This window comes from Pseudophryne corroboree, chromosome 6 (genome assembly GCF_028390025.1).
Source record: "Pseudophryne corroboree isolate aPseCor3 chromosome 6, aPseCor3.hap2, whole genome shotgun sequence".
In the NCBI taxonomy this organism is placed as follows: Eukaryota; Metazoa; Chordata; class Amphibia; order Anura; family Myobatrachidae; genus Pseudophryne; species Pseudophryne corroboree.
The window spans coordinates 845,889,572-845,898,843 of record NC_086449.1 but is presented as its reverse complement, the minus strand read 5'-3'; positions in this window follow the sequence as shown (position 1 = coordinate 845,898,843).

Sequence of the window (9,272 nt, the reverse complement as noted above, 5' to 3'; positions counted from 1 at the left end):
TTTTTAGAGATTTTTAAAATCATAATGGTTATTATTATTACACTTATGGTATATATTAGGGTTACAACAAAAGTTATGTTTTGAAGAAATATTTTGAAATGTATTTGGAAGCAATTACGCTAGTTTAATGTGTGGCCAATCAAAATAATTTCTCATGGCCACAAGGGGGCGACTGTTGCCTTATAGGTAATTGTCTGCACTTAGTCTAATATTAGGGCAATAGATGTTGTCTGAATCAAAATATAATTCATTATAAATAGGCGATGTTACCATAGTGGACAGTATAGTGGATATATATAGTAAGGAATAGATATGAAATAAGTTTGAATGTATGAGGTAATGTTTAGCTGATTTAAGAAATTAGGTTTGTGTATGTGTTTATATAGATATACTGTATATTTGTGTTTTACAGCAAGATGGTAAAAAATAGTGTAGGGAACAGGTTTATTCTGCTCTAGTCATAAATAAGGCCAGAGAGGTTACAGTAAGATCAAGAGTCATTGTAGAGAAAAGGTATTAGGCCATAAATGATAATAGGTATGTGACAGAGCTCTGTTGGTCATTGGAATTCACAGGTGTGCTTACAGTAGATCAGAATCTACTGGTTTGTCTATTGTCCAGTGAAGGTTAAAAGCTAGGGAGTATAAATTAACTACTATGAAAAGAGATCACATCCATTGATAAAACATTGTGTAACCGACCCCAGGAAAACTTGTCAATACAACAGAACTTTGGATGAAAAGACATTCCAGATTTTACAATACTATACTTGCTTAAGGCAGTGTGGACACCACACTTTTATGACACCATGCCTCCGTGAACAGGACACGACAGCCCAGTTCAATGTTTGTTTTATTACACCTTGGAATCTGACAAACCTATAATTACCTATTCCATTGGAAACTATGAGAATATGATAGTTTGAATTGGTAAAATATGAGATAAAAGGACCAGACTTGTAGTTAGGAGTTAGAAGGAAGAGGGAGAGGGAGAAGAAGAAGAAGGAGAAGGAAGGAAGTCAGTCAGGAGGAGAAGTCATGGAGAACATGCAGAAGGAATGATTCTTGGGATGGCAATCTTTAACTTGCAAGTATAAATATGATAGTAATTGAAACTGTTTGTGAAACTTATGTCATGTTGTTTTATGTTATGTAACGAAGGAAACATAGCATAGCTTAATATAATTATAATTAGTATATATATCACTACTGTGTATATCTTATTCTGTACGATTTGATCTGCCTGTAAATAAAGAATCATATAAAAAGAGCGGTAATATTCAAGCTTGAACTCTCTTTAAGGAATCTTAACTTCATAATTTCATAAGTCATATATATATAAGGACTGCATATATTTATCAGCCAATTAATTTGTAAGCCTGACATAATATATTTGCAGATATATATGATAACGCATATTAATTTAAATATATCCATATATTAATAACCATATATGTTATATTGAATATTAATATTCATAAATATGATTCCATAAATCAATATTGGCGACCATGAAGGGACTTGTTATTACTGAATCTGATTATCTGATTTATAATATTTATGAGGAGTAGCAAATGCTATAAGCTGGCTACCAAATCTACAGAATCACGGTGGGGATGTATCTATGAAAATTTATTACCATTGTGTAATGTCAATTTTGTATTCTGTATAACCTAGGATAAATGTGTTAGTGCAATATACGTTATTTTAACTAACATAATATCTATTAGGAAGCAGCACCAATGGCTGTAAGCCTGCTGGCAAAGTACAAGATCACAGTGGAATAGGTTACAAATGAGAATAAAGAATTTAAAGGCCTAGAATAGAAAATGTGCACAGTGGAAATGAGTATTTCCAAATAAATGAATAAATGTACCAGGTATTAGAGTTTAACCTTAAGACACCGGTCAATCTTAAGGAGAGGATACCTTCAGTACTAAAAACAAAGAATATAAAAATTTAGCATTGTAAATGATTGCAATGTTAAAAATGCAAAAGTTTTCTGTAGCATTAAGAAAAATGCGCAGAACTGTGGCTTTAGAAGCCAAACAGAAATGTAAAGAAGAATCAGGTTCGCGTCTTCGTAAGGCGTGCCTGACCATTAATGCAAAAATGCATTCATTATTTAAGTCCCTTAAACAGAAAAATAAACAGAAAAAGTTTGGGGCAGAAGCAAAAAGCCTGGCAGATTGTAAGCAAACTGTCATGACCTCTCAGGAGGAGATAAAAGGAAGTACAAGGGAGAACATTGTAGATGTAGGTGAGACTCAGGACAGCATTGTCCATGTGCAGCACACAGAGTCTGCTATGGTCACACAGACCACCAGCAGAACAGCCTCTTTGGTAAAAGAAGAAAGTAGCAATGTGCCGGATGTGTCTATCATCAGACAGCACATTAATGTAAAGGAGGTAGCAGCAATAGGAGATGTCCCCTATACTGTTTCTACTAAAGGGGAAGATTATTGTAACCGAGATTATGAGTATTCTGCTGAATACACTCTCAGAGTTCCCAATGTAAATGAAGAATTTGTTATGCCCTTAGGCAAAGGTGAATTGTCAGCAGACTTAAACACTGATAGCTGCAGTACAGTGCACACAGGGGTGGAGAAGTTCCCCATGGTGAAAACTCCCATGGCAACCAGAGTTGCAAACCTTGAAATGTATTCACCTGGGAACATGTTTAAAGGGAAAATCCATGAAATTAATTCAGGAATGCATGTTTACAAACAAAGTTCCCAAACTTTTGTAACCCCCACACAACACTCAGAGACATCTAGTGATGGTGCAAATGTTTGCAGGCTCTCAGAGAGACCACATGCAGAATGTCATTCTGCAAACCACACACCAATTAACAATGACAAAAAGGATCACCAGGATGAAAATGTTTTTATGCACTGGTGCCATAACCATTTTATTAAAGGTGTGGACAAACAGAAGGCCCTGGAACCTACAAAACATATTTGGCAAAGTCTAACAAGTTTCTCTCCCCACAAGAATATTTTTCAGGAAATACAAGATGCTTCAAGACCAAGAAGCCATGCCAAGCAGCAAACGCTATGGTTGGAGACAGTCTGGGACCAGGCTGCATCACAAGGGAGTATGGTCACAAGTGAATACGGTAGTATCATTCCTTTACTTGTTAGATCCAATGTAGCCATTGTTTGCTTTGATGTTCAAACAGCCACAGTTTCCAAATTAAACCTGCATCATATCTGCAGCGACAATTGTGCTGTCATTGACACACAATGTGACAGGAAAGATTGGCACAGGCCAGAAACAATTGTTTGTTTGTTATTCAATCTTTAAAGACACATTTGTAAATTCTGTACCTGATAACATGCAGCAGATAGGACAGAATGCATAGCACGGTATGTTAAATCACTGTATAAATATCTGTGATATTCATTGTATGTCTTTTTGTTTGATTCATAGTAATCCTGGCAACCTGTATACAGAATGGTGCAAGACTCCAAAAAAGACTCCAATTTACAAGGGAAAAGGTCTTCATTAACCCTTTCATCGCTGCTATCCAGCAAAATCTACATAGCATCCCTAAAGACTGATATATGGACAAATCCTCAAGGAGTTTTCCAGTTTCACAAGAAAGGGGAAGGTTTTCATTAACCCTTTCATCACAAGTAATCATTACTTGTCTTTCAAACTACATGTACACCCCCACAACAGTGTACAGCACATCTCTTCACTGTGATTATACAGAACTGTCTCATCCCTTCATATACCTTAATCAAATATATATGTAAACATTTGTCTGATATATATATATATATATATATATATTATATCATGGTATTATATACCTTGTAAATATTTTATGTTTTTTTTTATATTACACAGTAGATACTATCTATGCTTCCTTCGTAAAAGCTTCAAAAGTAATTAAATATCTAATACTGGATGGAATTAGATTTAGTCAAAACCATTCCTAAATGATATTTAATATCTGTTTGAAGCAAAATTGTATTCATTTATTGTATTGATAGGATGTTACTATATACACATCAAAAGCATTTTAAATAATTATTAGTCAAAATATAGATAGGATAGAAAACGCCTTTATATGGGTTAAACTGGTATAGGGTTATTTAAGATTGAGATGTATAAATAGGTTCAAGGTAGAATAAGGAGACTTAAGACTGCATGGTAATTTATTCAGTGAGGAAATACAGAACAGAGTAGGTGTACTACTCACAGCCATTTGTGGTACTATTGCCCGAAGACAATTAAGACCTACTATTAACAAGCAAAGAAAGAAAGAAAGAAAGAAAGAAAGAAAGAAAGAAAGAAAGAAAGAAAGAAAGAGAAAAAAAAAAAAAGACTGTTTCATATATGCCTGTTCTATTCAAAATCACAACCTGTTTGTGCAAAAGCAATATGGACACTTGTCACAACTGCGGCATTGGAAAAACATTTAAAGGACGCACAAGGCTAAAGACCATTACTGAGGGTCGTCACAAGTACTGAATGTTCAAGACACAGCACTCGACGTACACAGCCCTCTGCCTCAAACAGCGAAATGGCAAGCAAAGGAGCAGCTGCTATGAAGAATTCTACTTCAACTGCCTTCATGATGCAAACGTAATACGTCTCCAATGGCAAGCAAACCACGCAGATGACATTACTCTCCCAGTAAATTGCTACAGCCAAGAACAGCAAAAATGTCCAAACGTACTGATCCAGATACAGAAAAAAGGTCTACAATTGGGCTATGGTATTCCAAATGTCTGTAGAAATTAGTTTTCCTCATGAATACTGAATAAAAACCTCAGTCTTGTCTGCTTTAGTTAAAAGTAGAATAAGGTTAGGTAAGCTAAGAATTTTTAGAGATTTTTAAAATCATAATGGTTATTATTATTACACTTATGGTATATATTAGGGTTACAACAAAAGTTATGTTTTGAAGAAATATTTTGAAATGTATTTGGAAGCAATTACGCTAGTTTAATGTGTGGCCAATCAAAATAATTTCTCATGGCCACAAGGGGGCGACTGTTGCCTTATAGGTAATTGTCTGCACTTAGTCTAATATTAGGGCAATAGATGTTGTCTGAATCAAAATATAATTCATTATAAATAGGCGATGTTACCATAGTGGACAGTATAGTGGATATATATAGTAAGGAATAGATATGAAATAAGTTTGAATGTATGAGGTAATGTTTAGCTGATTTAAGAAATTAGGTTTGTGTATGTGTTTATATAGATATACTGTATATTTGTGTTTTACAGCAAGATGGTAAAAAATAGTGTAGGGAACAGGTTTATTCTGCTCTAGTCATAAATAAGGCCAGAGAGGTTACAGTAAGATCAAGAGTCATTGTAGAGAAAAGGTATTAGGCCATAAATGATAATAGGTATGTGACAGAGCTCTGTTGGTCATTGGAATTCACAGGTGTGCTTACAGTAGATCAGAATCTACTGGTTTGTCTATTGTCCAGTGAAGGTTAAAAGCTAGGGAGTATAAATTAACTACTATGAAAAGAGATCACATCCATTGATAAAACATTGTGTAACCGACCCCAGGAAAACTTGTCAATACAACAGAACTTTGGATGAAAAGACATTCCAGATTTTACAATACTATACTTGCTTAAGGCAGTGTGGACACCACACTTTTATGACACCATGCCTCCGTGAACAGGACACGACAGCCCAGTTCAATGTTTGTTTTATTACACCTTGGAATCTGACAAACCTATAATTACCTATTCCATTGGAAACTATGAGAATATGATAGTTTGAATTGGTAAAATATGAGATAAAAGGACCAGACTTGTAGTTAGGAGTTAGAAGGAAGAGGGAGAGGGAGAAGAAGAAGAAGGAGAAGGAAGGAAGTCAGTCAGGAGGAGAAGTCATGGAGAACATGCAGAAGGAATGATTCTTGGGATGGCAATCTTTAACTTGCAAGTATAAATATGATAGTAATTGAAACTGTTTGTGAAACTTATGTCATGTTGTTTTATGTTATGTAACGAAGGAAACATAGCATAGCTTAATATAATTATAATTAGTATATATATCACTACTGTGTATATCTTATTCTGTACGATTTGATCTGCCTGTAAATAAAGAATCATATAAAAAGAGCGGTAATATTCAAGCTTGAACTCTCTTTAAGGAATCTTAACTTCATAATTTCATAAGTCATATATATATAAGGACTGCATATATTTATCAGGCAATTAATTTGTAAGCCTGACATAATATATTTGCAGATATATATGATAACGCATATTAATTTAAATATATCCATATATTAATAACCATATATGTTATATTGAATATTAATCATAAATATGATTCCATAAATCAATAGTATGTGTATATGGAGGTGTGGATGGATGTATTAAAGTTATACTTTCAAGGTGTGTGTGTGATGTCTTTATTGGGGTATTTTTTTAGTAGTAGTACTACAGGTACCAGCGGGCCCATTTTTCCGCCGCATGCTGGTACTTGTGGTTCTCCAAGTACCAGCTTGCGGGGGAGGCTTGCTGGGCCTTGTAGTACTGCTACTAAAAACAATATCAATCACTTTTCACAAAGGCTATCAGCCCCCCATCCGCAGCCCATTGGATGGGGGGGACAGCCTTGGGCTTCACCCCTGGCCCTTGGCTGGCTGGGGGGACCCCTTGATTGAAGGGGTCCCCACTCCCCCAGGGTACCCCGGCCAGGGGTGACTAGTTGGATATTTGATGCCACGACCGCAAGGCACTGTATAAAAGTGACCCCCGGCTGTGGCATTATCTGTCCAGCTAGTGGAGCCCGGTGCTGGTTTCAAAAATACGGGGGACCTCTACGCTTTTTGTCCCCCGTATTTTTGGAACCAGGACCAGGCGCAGAGCCCGGTGCTGGTTGCTTAAATATGGGGGAACCCCTGTCAATTTTTTTCCCATATTTCTCCTTCATCCACTAGGGGCCACTGGAGTGTAGTTACAATGGGGAAATAATAGGTAGTAATTGGGAGCTGGCACTTTAAAAATTCTCACACTGTGTCTAGCTCCTCCCCTACTATCTCCCCTCCAAGCCAGTCTTAGTTTAGTGCCCGAGGTGAGCTGGTTCACTTGGGTTTAGCTGAAGAATTTTTTCTTTTTTCTTTATTCCAGCTCCAAGACAGACCTTTACTGGTCTTTCCTTTAGATTTTTCCGTGCCCTGTCAGGCTTTCGACTCCACACGGGTGATATCTTCGTCGCCAGGGGTTTTCAGGGTAAAAAGGCTGAAGCAGAGGTTCAACATCCTCGGTCCAGTCTGATTTTATGTCATCCTATACACCCATTACACAGACTTTCCTACCACCTGGAGGGTCCCAGGGTAGGCGCAGGTCGATGGGAGAAGGCTTGGGCGGTTACAACCGTCTCAGGAGTCCCTTGGCATGGGTCGGCCGATTTACGATGACAAGAGAGTCATACTGCAGGCTGCGCTCCATAGGTTTCTAACCGCAAAGGGTATTGATCCCTGTTTTTCACATATCATTTGAATTAGGACAGTTCTCAGGCCTTTGTTTTCTTTTCACGTTCCGAAGCCAAGTGGCTCGGACAGGCCTATTCTAGCCTTACAATCCTTTTAGTCTGTGATTGCTAGTTTGAACAAGAAAGGGAGTTTTACGTGTCCCTTGTCTTCAGAGATGCCTGTTTACTGATTTCCGTTGGACAGGCTTTTTCTCAGATTCGCATTACAGGATTCTCATTTTCACTGTCAGTCCTTTCCTTTCGGTCTCTCTTCCGCTCCCACAGGGTTCAGGAAGATCACAGAATAACTCTTTTTCAAGGGCAGTGGGTGACGTTGGTTCCCTAATGGGACAATTTACTGCTACTATCCCACTCTGTACATTAGGTGGCTTCTGAATATCCGGAGGATCCAGGAGCTTCTGATTCGACACAAGTTGCGACGCAATGAGTGGTCGCCTCCATTCCTCTCTGAGCGGGGGACAACAATCTTCTTTCCAGGTCAAGCCACCAGGTCAGACTCCTGGGTGAGGGAACATTCCCCGGAGTTTTGTCAGCTGGTCCGCTGTGGGCGGAAATTTCGGATCGACCTCAGGGCGTTCTGACTGACTCTTTAACCCTTTATTACTCTCGGACGTGAGCTCTGGCGGCAGTAGGCGAGGAGGCCCTCAGGGCTCCGGGGAGTTTTCTGGTTATTCTATCCTGCCTCCTTTTCTATTTCTACCTCATGTTCAGTAACACAGGAGGGGATTATGCGTGCTAGTCCTCTCGGTGGCGCTGGTTGGGCCACGCATGACTTGAAGATACAGATACGCCTGTTGTCAGTAGAGGAGCCTTGGCTCCTACCTCGACTGGACTGTATACTTCAACAGGCTCCTTTTTTCTCCTTGTTCAATCTTACACTGGTTTCGTTTACCTGTGTGACTGTTCACGAGACCTCAGAAGGGAGGAGTTCCCTAGTTCGGTTAGGCCTACTGGGCCCCGATTTCAGAAGTCTGTTACCTCTTCTCGCTTTTGCCACTTTTGGAAAACTTTATGGGACATAATAAGGATAAAAGGGGTTTTTCCCCCTTCTCCCAGTTACCATTCATCTTTGGTTTCTCTGGGAGGTTTTGCTCCGCTGCGCTTCAAACCACACTGACCGGAATTTTAGGTCTCTGCCTTTTTCGGTTTTCTTCCAAATGAGATTAGCCTAGCGGCCGTAAGTTTGGCCTCTTTTTCAGGGAGTACTCTATTGGCAACTCCCCTGGCTGTGCTTCGGCCTCAGCGGTCGTTTCTTCCAGAGGGGATGTCCATTTTTCATATAAACCTGACACTAGTGTTTTTCAGTCCTCTCTGAATGTTGTCAGGGCTCGCCAACTCTCTCTACAGAGGTCTCAGGCTATTCAGTGAAGTGTTTTTCTTCTTTGTTCTGTACGATGCTCCCGTACTAAATAGCCGGGGTCCCAGCATACGCTGGGCAGTTGGATACATTTGACCATCAGACAGTCTTCTTGGCGGTTACTAGGGAGCCTCCGTTTTCCATTTCAGCGCACTTTATGCGCATTGTAAGACCTTCGTGGGAAGCTGCCCGCGGGGTCTCCATGAATATTTTGTCGGGCGGCTACTTGGTCAAACCGACATTCGTTTTGTCAAATTCTACAAGTTTGACACTTTTACGGCCTCTGCATCACTGTTTGGCCGAGCAGTTTTTACAGGACTCTCAGCGCTTTCCCACCCGTTTTTGGGAGCTCTGGGACGTCCCCATTGTAACTACACTCCAGTGGCCCCTAGTGGATGAAGGAGAAATCAGGATTTTGGTACTTACCGATA